Source organism: Haematobia irritans, chromosome 2 (genome assembly GCF_050003625.1).
Source record: "Haematobia irritans isolate KBUSLIRL chromosome 2, ASM5000362v1, whole genome shotgun sequence".
Classification (NCBI taxonomy): domain Eukaryota; kingdom Metazoa; phylum Arthropoda; class Insecta; order Diptera; family Muscidae; genus Haematobia; species Haematobia irritans.
The window spans coordinates 136,838,216-136,853,312 of record NC_134398.1 but is presented as its reverse complement, the minus strand read 5'-3'; positions in this window follow the sequence as shown (position 1 = coordinate 136,853,312).

The following is a 15,097-nucleotide window of genomic DNA, read 5'->3' as shown; positions in this document are numbered from 1 at the left end:
TAAATCGCCTTTTTGAGGTGCGTCTTTTTCACCTTACCCGGACAATACAATTATGAATTTGTTTCTTTTTTACATTTTAACGTCTGTCTGTACAACTGTCTGTTGAGTTCGTCTACGTTTCATCATTTATTGTATCCGTTTCTTATGTACTATGTATTTTATTTTGTTATATTATTGTTAATGTAGCGATGATATTTGTCATTTCTTGTCGTTTGTCATAATTCACACATTTTGGTTTATAAAGATTTGTTAAATTTTAAAATTTTAAGGCTGTATAAGATTTGAAGAAATGGCTACAAATATATGCATCAAAAAAAAAAGTGAACTCATGAAAGAAAATGTACGCTCAAAAAAGTGAACCCTGTAGGTCACTAAAGATAATTGAACTTTTTTTTTTAATTCATAGATACATTATGTTTGAAAAAGATTCCCAGACTTTAATAATTTTATACGTATGTTCATTAAATTAACTACAAAAGGATAAAACAAGTAAAACAAGTATATACGGCCGTAAGTTCGGCCAGGCCGAATCTTATGTACCCTCCACCATGGATTGCGTAGTAACTTCTACGAAAGACTTTCATCCACAAATTTCAACTCACATGGTTGTTAAATATCATATACTACCACCACGTGCCAAATTTCAACCAGATCGTCTGAATTTTACTTCTCCAAAAGGCACCGGAGGTAAAATCTGGGGATCGGTTTATATGGGAGCTATATATTATTATGGACTGAGAGGAACCAATTACTGCATGGTTGTTGGATACCCTATACTAACATTACGTATCAAATTTCAACCGAATGGGAAGAATTTTGCTCTTCGAAGGTGCTCCGGAGGTCAAATCTGGGGATCGTTTTATATGGGGGCTATATATAATTATGGACCGATGTGAACCAATTTTTGCATGGTTGTCAGAGACCATATACTAACACCATGTACCAAATTTCAGCCGGATCGGATGAAATTTGCTTCTCTCAGAGGCGACGCAAGCCAAATCGGGGGATCGGTTTATATGGGGGCTATATATAATTATGGGCCGATATGGACCAATTTTTGCATGGTTGTTAGAGACCATATACTAACGCCATGTACCAAATTTCAGCCGGATCGGATGAAAATTGTTGCTCTTAGAGGGTCTGCAAGCCAAATCGGGGGATCGGTTTATATGGGGGCTATATATAATTATGGACCGATATGCACCAATTTTTGCATGGTTGTTAGAGACCATATACTAACACCATGTACCAAATTTCAGTTGGATCGGATGAAATTTGCTTCTCTTAGAGGCCTCGCAAGCCAACTTTGGGGGTCCGTTTATATGGGGGCTATACGTAAAAGTGGACCGATATGGCCCATTTGCAATACCGTCCGACCTACATCAATAACAACTATTTGTGCCGAGTTTCAAGTCGATAGCTTGTTTCGTTCGGAAGTTAGCGTGATTTCAACAGACGGACGGACGGACGGACATGCTCAGATCGACTCAGAATTTCACCACGACCCAGAATATATATACTTTATGGGGTCTTAGATCAATATTTCGATGTGTTGCAAACGGAATGACAAAGTTAATATACCCCCCATCCTATGGTGGAGGGTATAAAAATGTACATATATGAAGCATAAAGATTTCCTTATTCCCATAAATTTGTTAAGAAGAAATTTGTACATTTTAGTACAAGTGCACCTATCGTTAAGTTGTGGTATGGCGCTAAATATTTGCTTGCAATTCTGACTCAAATGTTTTTCCTTTAGACTATGAAAATTTTCTTTATCAAGTGAAAACAATTAATTACGTCTAAACAATTTTCTTGAATTTGTCGAGAAATATTTATTTATTTCCGCGATATCGGTGTGTAATCGGCATATGTTATACAATTTAGTTTAAATTTTCTACAATTAACCAAAATTTATTTAAAATAAAAATTTTTGCGGTTATTGTTAAAATGCCTTAAGCATTTGCGAAGCCTAAGACAGACAAATTAAAGTAAAATTTACTAATTTTTGAAAATTATAAAAAAATAAGTAACAAGTTAGAAAAATATGAATGTCCCAGCAAAAAAATTTGGAAGTTCTTCCAAAGGCACAAATTTAAAAGCACTTCCATAGGATGCACTCCCAACGATGTTCTTGATTTTAACTACCCACACGCAAAAAAATAATTCTTTCCTCCCAAACGAAGTTTTAGACAAACAAAGTTCGTTTCTCATTTGCTTTTCGCTGTAAGGAAGTGTATTTGGAAGAAAAGTATATACTTTTTGTGATAAACGTTTATTCTTTTCCAGGATGTAAAAACAATTTCATAAAGACTAGCTCAAAAAAAACATTATTTTCTTGCTTGCATTGTCCCTCACATCCACGAGGATTTTTAGTTCTTAACACCTTTTCCTGTAATACCAACAATGTAGATGAAATTATACGATTTTATAAATTTTTAAAATTTTTTTTACCATTCGCCTGGACGGAGAATCGAACCGCGGACCATGCACATTGTAAGCCAACACACTAACCACTGAGCTATGTACCTGTTATGGTCATCAATAGATAAATATACATATAAGTTATATTTATATAGCATAGCTTGCGGCGCCCACGAACCAAATAAACAAAGTTTATTTAACAGAAACAAACATTTAGTTTGGCACCGTGGAGCAGTGGTAGCTACGTCCGACTCTCATGCCAAGGGTCGTGGGTTCGATCCCTGCTTCGGCCAAAGTTTTTTTTTTTGCGTTTGCTTTTTTTATATATATTCCAGATATATTCGGAAGATTCCGAAAAAATGTTCAACATTACATTGTACTATATTAAATTTTGAACTGTAAAATGTGTCTTATTAAAGACCTAAAGTCAGAAAAGAACAGTGTTTGATATAAACGAAATGGACTGTGTTGTTATTTCAAAAATAACTTTTTTTATTGAAAAAATAAAAATTTTGAAACAAACGAATTTTTTTGGTGATAAAAGTTTAAAATTTTCGAAGCAATTCAAAAAACTCTAATAAAAGAAAAACGTTTTCGGTACATGTTTTCCAAACGTTTTTTTTCTTTGCGTGCAGGAACTTCTTTTCATTGAATATTTTATAACATGCTTTTTTCATACTATTAATTGGTAATTTTAACTTTTTATACCCTCCACCATAGGAGGGAGGGTATTGCTCTAAGACCCCATAAAGTATTTATATTCTGGGTCGTGGTGAAATTCTGAGTCGATCTAAGCATGTCCGTCCATCCATCCGTCTGTTGAAATAACGCTAACTTTCGAACGAAAAAAGCTATCGACTTCAAACTTGGCACAAGTAGTTGTTATTGATGTAGGTCGGATGGTATTGCAAATGGGCCATATCGGTCTACTTTTACGTATAGCCCCCATATAAACGGACCCCCAGATTTGGCTTGCGGAGCCTCTAAGAGTAGCATATTTCATACGATCTGGCTGAAATTTGGTACATGTTGTAAGTATATGGTCTCTAGCAAACATGCAAAAATTGGTCCATATCGGTCCATAATTATATATAGCCCCCATAGAAACCGATCCCCTGATTTGGTTTGCGGATCCTCTAAGAGAAGCAAATTTCATCCGAACCGGCTGAAATTGGGTACATAGTATTAGTATATGGTCTCTAACAACCATGCAAAAATTGGTCCATACCGGAGCCTCTTGAAGAAGCAAAATTCATCCGATCCGGTTGAAATTTGGAACGTGGTGTTTGTATATGGCCGCTAATAACCATGCCAAAATTGGTCCATATCGGTCTATAGTTATATATAGCCGATCCCCAATCACACAAAAATTGGTCCATATCGTTTCATAATCTTCGTTGCCACTCGATCCAAAAATAATCTACAAAAATTTTATTGCTATGGAAAATTTTGTCAACTTTTTTTCCTATAGAACATTTTTTCAAATTTTATTTCTATAGAATATTTTGGCAAATTTTATTTCTATAGAAAATGTTGTCAAAATTTTAATTCTATAGAGAATGTTGTCAAAATTTTAATTCTATTGAAAATTTTGTCAAAATTTTATTTCTATAGAAAATTTTGTCAAAATTTTATTTCAGTAGAAAATTTTTTCAAAATTTTATTGCAGTAGAAAATTTTGTCCAAATTTTACTTCTATAGAAAATGTTGTCAAAATTTTATTACTATAGAAAATTTTGTTAAACTTAATTATATACGTATTTAATCGGCCTTTTTTAGTTTAATATATACCACTTATGGACTACCTTGCAGTTTAGGAGATGGTGTTAAGAAGTTTTAAGATACCTTGCCATCGGCAAGTGTTACCGCAACCCAAGTAATTCGATTCAGTAGAAGTTTCTATGCAATCCATGGTGGAGGCTTCGGCCTGACCGAACTTACGGCGGTATTTAACATACTTGTTTTGTTTCAAATAGATTAAAAACAGAGTAAGAATTCAAGCGTTAGAATCCATTAAAAATTTTAAAACTTATTTATTTGTCGAAATATCATAGAATTTTACATTTAGGAAAATGGTTTAGAACTGTTTTTCTCACTTTTAGTTAATGTAATTAAATTAAGCAAAAAATGTCTGAACTACAATAAAATTGAAACGTCTACTGAAATTTTCACTGACTTTTTTTTTTGAGGATGGATTTTAGTTCCAAACCATCTTTGTTTTATAATTGGCTTATTATGCAGGGTGGTTGATATGTATAGCAACTAATTTTAGGTTGACAGATTTATTCCAGTGAGAGTTTATTCTATTGTTTACAAGCTAACAAACGCATTTTAATATCCCAGCAAAACAATTTAAAGTTATTATTTTCTCGAGATCATCCATCGATTTTATCCCCATTTTCGATAAAGTTATTTTGGGCCAGTCTTAAAAACTACGCTATTTAGTTGTTCAACTTTAAAATTTTAATTTAAGATAATGATATGTTGCAAAAGAGAATAGAAAATCAATAAAAAACAATGAAAATAAAATTAAAAATTTACCCCGCTGGGATTGGAAGCTATGCCAGTTATATTTTTCATATCCAAGCAAGTGCTTTGGTGATATTTTGCAAATTATGAGAATTTTCAATGTTTTGTTGATTTGCACCAACTAGTGAACAGTAAGCCATCAAAGTTCCAAAACCTGTAAGAGCTCACCGATGTACAAAAAAAACTTTAGACTCGAAAAGGCCAAGCTTCAAGCAAGAATAAATGTCTATAGAAGCCTCCATAGTTTTTGATAATTATATATCGATGAGTCTATATATAATTATAGACCTACGAGTATGTGGACCAATTCTTGCATGGTTGATAAAAGTTCTATACTAACCTCACGGATGAGATGTGCTCTTCCAAGAGGCTCAAATCTGGACAAGGGGTCTATATATAATTATGGACAATATCGACAATTTTTGTATGGCCATTATAGTAACATCACGTACCAAATTTCAACCAGATCTGATCAAATTTGTTCGCCTAAAAAGTTTCGCAGTACAAATATGGAGTTCGATGGAGTTATATGGGGGCTATACCGAACAGTGACTACATATATATATATATATACTTTATGATTTACTTTACTTTATTATTTATATACTTTATTTCGATAAAATTTTCTATAGAAATAAAATTAAAAAAAAAAATATATATAAATAAAATTTCTGTTGGTTAAGTTATCCGTGTAGTTTAGTCAACCTATGGTTTTAAGGTGAAATCAAAGTAATAAGAAATAACACCGTCTTCTCAATTGTAAGTTAGTCCATACGGGGTATATATTAAACAAAAAAAAAAAAAAAACAGGCCGATTAAATACGTAAATAATTCAGTTTGAAAAATTTTCTATACAAATAAAATTTTGACAAAATTTGCTATAGAAATAAAATTTTGACAAAATTTTCTATAGCAATTAAATTTTGACAAAATTTTAGATAGCAATAAAATTTTGAAAAAAATTTCTATAGAAATAAAATCTTTAAAAAAATTTGTATAGTAATAACATTTTGACAAAATTTTCTATAGAAATAAAATTTTGACAAAACTTTCTATAGAAATAAATTTTGACAACATTTTCTATAGAAATAAGATCTTCTTTATATGGGGGCTATATATAATTATGGACCGATGTGGACCAATTTTTGCTTAGTTGTTAGAGACCATATACTTACACCATGTACCAAATTTCAGCCGGGTCGGATGAAATTTGCTTCTCTTAAAGGCTCCGCAAACCAAATCGGGGGATCGGTTTATATGGGGGCTGTATATAATTATGGACCGATATGGACCAATTTTTGCATGGTTGTTAGAGACCATATACTTACACCATGTACCAAATTTTAGCCGGATCGGATGAAATTTACTAACACCATGTACCAAATTTCAACCGGATCGGATGAATTTTGCTCCTCCAAGGGGCTCCGCAAGCCAAATCTGAGCGTCGGTTTATATGGGGGCTATACGTAAAAGTGGTCCCATATGGCCCATTTGCAATACCATCCGACCTACATCTACGGACGGACGGACATGCTTAGATCGACTCAGAATTTCACCACGACCCAGAATATATTATTTATGGGGTCTTAGAGCAATATTTCGATGTGTTACTAACGGAATGACAAAGTTAATATATCTCCCATTCTATGATGGAGGGTATATAAATTGGAGAACATTTTCTATAGAAAAAGATTGTTATTGTTGTTTTGGTTTCAGCTTAAAACCGTGTGTTGACTAATCTGCAAGTGTAGCTTAGCCAACACAGAAAAAGTATGTTTGCCAAATTTATTTGGAACTTTTTTTAATTTGGTACATTTTCGGTAAAATTTTCTTCAATGTTTGGTAGATTTCTTTTGGGACGGGTGACAACCGTGATTACATGCATTAAAATTCTTTGACACACTTGACGGCACTATTAAATGTACTCCTGGTGCAAAATTTTAAGCAAGTCGATATGAAACTCTGGCCTCTGAGGACATATGAGCGCATATCGGGCGATATATATGGGACCTATATTCAAATCTGAGCCGATTTCGCTGATGTTTTGCAAAGTTTCTTAATACTCAAAAAAGATTCGGCTGCACGAAATTTTAAGAAAATCGGTTAATAAACACCCCAATTATTCCAAGTCTGAATCAATTTTTGCCATAATTAACATAAATTGTGCACAAAAAAGGCCGGCGGACATCATTGAATCGACTCGGAATTTAATTCTAAGATTGGTATACTAAACAATGGGTCCCAGACTGGTCCTTCTCGGCGTTACATACAAATGTACGAACTCTGTACCATAGTAGTGGTAGAATGGTGGATACTCGTAAAAAGTTCATTGTTGTTTTTATTTTTCATAAAATAAAAAAAATGAACTTAGAATTTCTCATTGCAGAGAACCTATGTAGTACGAATATCACTGGCGGGAAAATTCAGTAATTGTATCCAACTCTAAGTGAATTTTAGTCTACGTAACATTCCCATAACAAACTGGTCTCTAATTGGTTTCCTTATTCTCTTCCTTCACTTGTCAAGCTCTATGCATACCACAATTGCACCAGTCTAATCTATCAAATTTATCCAAGTTGGTCATTATTTAATAACGAAATATGTTGTGACAAAAATATTTACTCAATCAAATTATTCTGCCTAGCAGGTCAATATTAAGCAAAAAACCAAAAAATATTAACTGACAATTTGGCAGATAATAATTTCCATATTTCCAATCCAAAATTATGCTCTAAGGCCCTTAACTCGTTAACGTGACTTGAAGAATGGCCCCTACAGCTGCCACAACCTTCGATCGGTAGTGATTTGATTTTAGCTAACGATCTTAGTGGAGGAGGTTAGTGATGGTGCTATGGCCTTATTTCTACTACTTTTGCTCATATTTAGGCAAAGAGGGAGCCAGGAAAAAAAATAAAAAAGAATGTTAATGAAGATTTTAAGCAAACATACCTTTAAGATGCCCAATCGATGAAAATCACAACAGCACGAAATTTAGTTATTTTCCAGTAGAGATGCCTGCTTGGAAAATGTTGATTTAAAAATCTCAGAAGGAATAGTGACAAATATGAGGACTTCCAGCTATTGTTTTACTCTTAATAGTATGAGGCCTCCTATTTATATTAGAAAGGAATAGCGTTCTACATTCGATGAGTTGACTAATCGGCATAACAACACAAAGCTGCTAAACGGTGGGTTATCGTCTTGTAGTAAGGCATTTCTGATTATTTAACAGAGTTTTAAAGTGATTTCACCATAACGTGAAACGCCGTTCGGATTCAGAAGGCTCTTTATCATTGAGCTAAATATTGCATCGGCTTAGCGTAACGTAGGTATACTCAGTCGCCTCCAGAGTCTTCGTCAGGACCCACTAAACCTTTCGGAATAGGAATACAAGTATTTATCCCTTTCGAGTAATATATTAATTAATTTGGTATATACGACTTCAAAAAAGCTACATCGTGCGGGAAAATAGCTAAATTGGCAACACTGCTAGGAAGTTTCAGTGATGGAACTTTAGATCCGAAGATCTGAGTAGTGAAACAGTAGCACCAATAGTCTCAGTGATAGAACTGTAGGTCGAAAAGTCTCAGTTGTGGAAGTGTAGGCAAGAGGGTCTCAGTGGTGAAACTTTAGATCAAACAAAGTCAGTAGAGGAACTGTAAGTCCGGAGGTCTCAGGTTTGGAGCTGTAAGCCCGAAGGTCTCTGTAGTGGAACTATAAATCCGAAGGTCTCAGCGGTGGAAATGTAGGCTCAAAGGTCTCTGTGGAGGAACTATAGGCTCGAACGTCTCAGTGGGGTGACTGCAGGACCAAGGGCTCAGCGGTGGAGTTGTAGGCCAGGAGGTCTCTGTGGGAAAATTTCAGGCCCGAAGTTCTCAGTGGGGAAACTTTAGATAGGAAGATCTCAGTGGGGGAACTGTAGGCACGAAGATCTCGTTGGTAGGACTGCAGGCACAAAGGTCTCAACGGTGAAACTGTAGGCCTAAAGGTCTCAGTGGGAAAATTACGGAACTGTAGATCCGAAGGTCTCAGTAATGGAACTGTAGGAAAGGTCTCAGTGATGGAACTTTTGATCCGAAGATCTTAGTGGTGAGACTGTAGGCCCGATAGTCTCAGTTGTGGAACTGTAGATCAGCAGATGTCAGTGGTGAAATTGTAGACTCGAAGATTTCAGTGATGGAACTGTAGGCCTGAAGGTCTCACCGATGGAACTTTAGATCCCATGGCATCAGTTGTGGAACTATAGATCAGAAGATTACAGTCGTGAAACTGTAGACCCGAAGATCTCAGTGTGGGAACTGTAAGCCCGTAGACCCAAAATACTCAATGCGGAAACTGCAGGCCCGAAGGTCTCAGTGGTGGAATTTTAAATCCGATCTCTGTAGTGAAATTATTGGCCCGATGGTCTCAGTTGTGGAACGGTAGATCAGCAGATCTCAGAAGTGAAATTATGGCCCCAAGGTTTCGGTGGTGGAATTGTAGACCAAAAGGTTTCAGTGGCCCGATAGTCTCAGTTGTGGAATTGTAGATCAGCAGATGTCAGGGGTGAAATTGTAGACTCGAAGATTTCGGTGATGGAACTGTAGGCCTGAAGGTCTCACCAATGGAACTTTAGATCCCATGGCCTCAGTTGCGGAACTATAGATCAGAAGATGACAGTGGTGAAACTGTAGACCCGAAGATCTCAGTGTGGGAACTGTAAGCCCGAAGGCCCAAAATTCTCAATGCGGAAACTGCAGGCCCGAAGGTCTCAGTGGTGGAATTTTAAATCCGATCTCAGTGGTGAAATTATTGGCCCGATGGTCTCAGTTGTGGAACGGTAGATCAGCAGATCTCAGAAGTGAAATTATAGGCCCCAAGGTTTCGGTGGTGGAATTGTAAACCAAAAGGTCTCAGTGGCCCGATAGTCTCAGTTGTGGAATTGTAGATCAGCAGATGTCAGGGGTGAAATTGTAGACTCGAAGATTTCGGTGATGGAACTGTAGGCCTGAAGGTCTCACCGATGGAACTTTAGATCCCATGGCCTCAGTTGCGGAACTATAGATCAGAAGATGACAGTGGTGAAACTGTAGACACGAAGATCTCAGTGTGGGAACTGTAAGCCCGAAGGCCCAAAATTCTCAATGCGGAAACTGCAGGCCCGAAGGTCTCAGTGGTGGAATTTTAAATCCGATCTCAGTGGTGAAATTATTGGCCCGATGGTCTCAGTTGTGGAACGGTAGATCAGCAGATCTCAGAAGTGAAATTATAGGCCCCAAGGTTTCGGTGGTGGAATTGTAGACCAAAAGGTCTCAGTGGGGGAACTGTAGGTCCGATGGTTTTAGTAGTTCAACTGTAGACTCGAAGACTTCAGTGGTGGAATTGCAGACCTGAAGATCTCAGGTCTGCACACTGATAGAAAAAGTTTCGTTATATTAACGAAATGTGTCATAAAAAGTAAACCAACGAAACAAATTCGTTAATACAATGAAATGTTTCGTTATTATGACGAATTTTCTATTACTCAACGTAACGTTTCGTACTATTAACGAATATTTTCATTGTATTAATGAAAATGTTTCGTTATATCAATGGTAAATTTTCATTGGCTCAATTTTAATGAAATTTTCTTCGTGTGCAATCACCATCACTAAGACTGGAAGGTCTTAGTGTTGGAACATTACATCCGAAGATGTAGTGATGAAACAGTAGGCCCGTTGGTCTCAGTTGTGGAACTTTAGTTCGGAAACCAACGAAACGAATTCGTTAATACAATGAAATGTTTCGTTATTATGACGAATTTTCTATTACTCAACGTAACGTTTCGTACTATTAACGAATATTTTCATTGTATTAATGAAAATGTTTCGTTATATCAATGGTAAATTTTCATTGGGTCAATTTTAATGAAATTTTCTTCGTGTGGAAGGTCTTAGTGTTGGAACATTACATCCGAAGATCTAGTGATGAAACAGTAGGCCCGATGGTCTCAGTTGTGGAACTTTAGTTCGGAAAGTTTTGCTTGTGGAACTATAGGCCCGAAGGTCTCGGTGTTGGAACTGTAGATCCAAAGGTCTGAGTGGTGGAACTTAGACCGAAGGTCTCAGTGAGGGAACGGTATGCTCGAAGAGGACACTGCAGTCCCGAAGTGGAGAAAGTGTAGCCTGAACGGTCTCAGTGGTACTATTTACTTCGCCTCTGGATTGAAATTTCGCAGACGTCGTCAAAAATTATGAACCAACCGTAGAACTTTTATTAAACAGTAAGATGCTGTTATGTTCCTATGTTTCAGTCAGTCGCCTATGCCTTTGATTGCCAAAGGTTAAAAGTTTCAACCATCCATGCGATGGCTTCATTGAGGATTTGCTCGCTGGATGAGTAAAGTACTGCAAAATAAATAGCTAAATAGGTTTTGTAATGTTACATCGGGCAGAACTCTGTGATAAGAGGGATACACAATGAACAGAATAGTCTAAGTGATGCCGAAATAACAGACAGCGACTTTACCTATTCTAGATCTAGAACTGGGATTGAACCCATTACACCACTGTGGCTTCCATTATGGGTTTGAAAATAGTGAAATTAATTTTCCTTATTTTCAAATCAACAATTGAATCTGAGATTGGTCTACGAATTTATTTTTTTGATAATACTGTAGTATGTTGTGTAACGTTAGAAACGCTACAATACTAAAAATTACTCTACTCTCGAAAAGGTCATCCCTACTTCTGTGGCTTAATGGAGAAGCTAAAGCACACACAAAAAAATTATGAGTAATTTTTCCAAAAAAAAAGCAAACTTAGTAACTTGTCGTGATGGCCGATATTATTATGAGTATTGATGGATTTAGGGCGATTATAAGATTGTTGTCGTCATCCTATTGCCAAACTTGGTCAATAACAAGACGACATCAAATAGACACAATTGCCTAAACTAAGCTGGGCTGAGCAGATTACCAACCAAGCAGTTGCGCAATTTATTTGCAATGGTTTTTATAACGGATGCTGTTCAACGATGTGGAACAAGTCAAATTTTGGGTTTTTGTATTACATCCATCAGAGTTTAGACTTTCCAAATAAAGCTGTCATGTTTGTTTGCTGTTAATCATCTATTGTTGGATTTAAGCAATCGCAATGTTAGATTACATTGTCAATTGGAATACCCTACAAAAGTCATCGATATCATAAAACACCACAATGGAGATATTTTTTGTAATTTCTAGTATAGAGAAAATTTTATAAATATTCTTCTCCTATGAAAAAAAACTAGATCGAGCTACAGCGTTGAGCTATCTTGCCCAATAATTAACGTCTAGCCTATATGAGATCGTTAACGCTTTTGATGAATTCGTCATCAACCACAGACATCCGTCCGTGTCTATGACGGATCCTAGCGATTTAAAGCCCTCGCAGGATGTTTAGAGGCTGCCCCACTCATAAAATTTCATTTGACAAAAATTTTATGAACCACGTTTCCATCCACTGACAAACAACATGTTATTTGATCAGATTACAGGTGAAAGGATTTCACACAATAACATTGTGTTCCTGGTTAATGGAAAAAAGAGTGACCTGATGCCAGACGTATGCGCATGCGCCCGCATTAAACAAATACACCTATCAAGGGATAATGAAACAAAAACCCAATGAAGTATGGCATTCCTCGGTGAACAAGAAAACTGCAAGTCAGGTCAATGATGCAGCAGCTACCACACAGAGTAACAATATCCGTAAATGTCACCTTCACAACACCTTTAACTGGACACAGTACAAACAAAAGAATCAAAGTGCATGCATGGATGGGTGCAATCACTCGTGCGACAAAACGTAAATGTTTAGTGAAAAAATATCAAATATCATCCAATGATGATGAATTTAGTTATGAGGAAAACGAGTCGCATATAGATGACCAGTGTACAACAACAGTGGTTTGTTGGGTAGAAAATATTTTAGTTTAGAAATATTTCACCACAATTTTTATGTGATTTTTTTTAATTTGATTGGAAATCTAGAAATATTTGCTGAATACTGTGTATATCAGCCCACGTTTTGGTATAGCTCCATATACAATGATCTGCCGTTTGAATTGTTGGTCAATTTTTATCCAATTGTCCTGAAATTGGAAATCTTAGAAGAGTTAATTTAGGTCTATAATTTTGTTAGATTCGGTTTATATCAGTAAGATTTTGATATATGTAGCCCTAATATACCCGATTTAAATTCTCAATAGGTTCGAAGCACGGTTGTCGCTCGTGCCAAAAATAAACCAAATTAAAACAAGTATATACGGCCGTAAGTTCGGCCAGGCCGAATCTTATGTACCCTCCACCATGGATTGCATAGAAATTTGTACTAAAAACTGTCATCCACAATCGAATTACTAGGGTTGCGGTAACACTTGCCGATGGCACGGTATCTTAAAACTTCTTAACACCGTCTTCTCAATTGTAAATTAGTCCATACGGGGTACATATTAAACAAAACAATAATATACGGCTGTATGTTCGGCCAGGCCGAATCTTATGTACCCTCCACCATGGATTGCGTAGAAACTTATACGAAAGACTGTCATCCACAATCCAATTAATTGGGTTGTGGTATGGTTGTTAAATATCATATTCTACCACCACGTACCAAATTTCAACCAGATCGGATGAATTTTGCTTCTCCAAAAAGCACTGGAGTTCAAATCTGGGAATCGGTTTATATGGGGGCTATATATAATTATGGACTGATATGAACCAATTCCTGCATGGTTGTTGGATACCATATACTACACACCAAAAAATTTCACAAAAATTTTTCCAATTAAAATTTTAATTGAGTTTTAAAAAATATTCAATTAAAAATTTAATTGATTCAACAAATGTTTTAATTGAAACAAAAATCAATCACAAAAATAATAGTATCAATTAATTTTTTAATTGGATCATTTAACTTTTAATTGACCTTCAATTAATTTTTTAATTGATACTATCATTTCTGTGATTGAAGACATTTCAATTATAAATTAATTGGATCAACTGATTTCGTGATTGAATCAGAAAATTTTTTTTTTGTGTGTAGCACAATGTACCAAATTTCAACTGACTCGAATGAAATTTGCTCCTCCAAGTAGCCCCAAAACCAAATCTCGGGTTTATATAGGGGCTATATATGATTATGGACCACTTTTGGCATGGTTGTTAAATATCATATACTAACATCAGTTACCAAATTTCAACCGAGTCAGATGAATTTTGCTCTTCCAAGGGGCTCCGGAGGTCAAATCTGGGGATCGATTTATATAGGGGCCTATATATAATTATGGACCCATTTCGACCAATTTTTGCATGGGTGTTTGAGGCCATATATTTCAACCGAATCGGTTGAATTTGGCTCTTCCACGAGGCTCCGCAAGCCAAATCTGGCGATCGGCTTATATGGGGGCTATATATAATTGTGAACCGATGTGGACCAATTTTTGCATGGATGTTAGAGACCATATACCAACACCATGTACCAAATTTCACCCGGATCGGATGAAATTTGATTCTCTTTGAGGCTCCGCAAGCCAAATCTGGGGATCGGTTTAAATGGGGGCTATATATATTTATAGACCGATATGGACCAATTTTTACATGGTTGTTAGAAACCATATACCAACGCTATGTACCAAATTTCAACCGGATCGGATGAAATTTGCTTCTATTTGAGGCTCCGCAAGCCAAATCTGGGGATCGGTTTATATGGGGGCTATATACAATTATGGACCGATGTGGACCAATTTTTGCATGGTTATTAGAGACCATATAATACTAACACCATGTACCAAATTTCAACAAGATCGGAGGAAATTTGCTCCTCTTTAAGGCTCCGCAAGCCAGATCTGGGGATCGGTTTATATGGGGGCTATATATAATTATGGACCGATATGGACCAATTTTTGCACGGTTGTTAGAGACCATTTACTTACACCATGTACCAAATTTCAGCCAGATCGGATGAAATATGCTACACTTACAGGCTCCGCAAGCCAAATCTGGGGCCCCGTTTATAAGGGGGCTATACGTAAAAGTGGACCGATATGGCCCATTTGCAATACCATCCGACCTACATCAATAGCAACTACTTGTGCCAGGTTTCAAGTCGATAGCTTGTTTCGTTTGGAAGTTAGTGTGATTTCA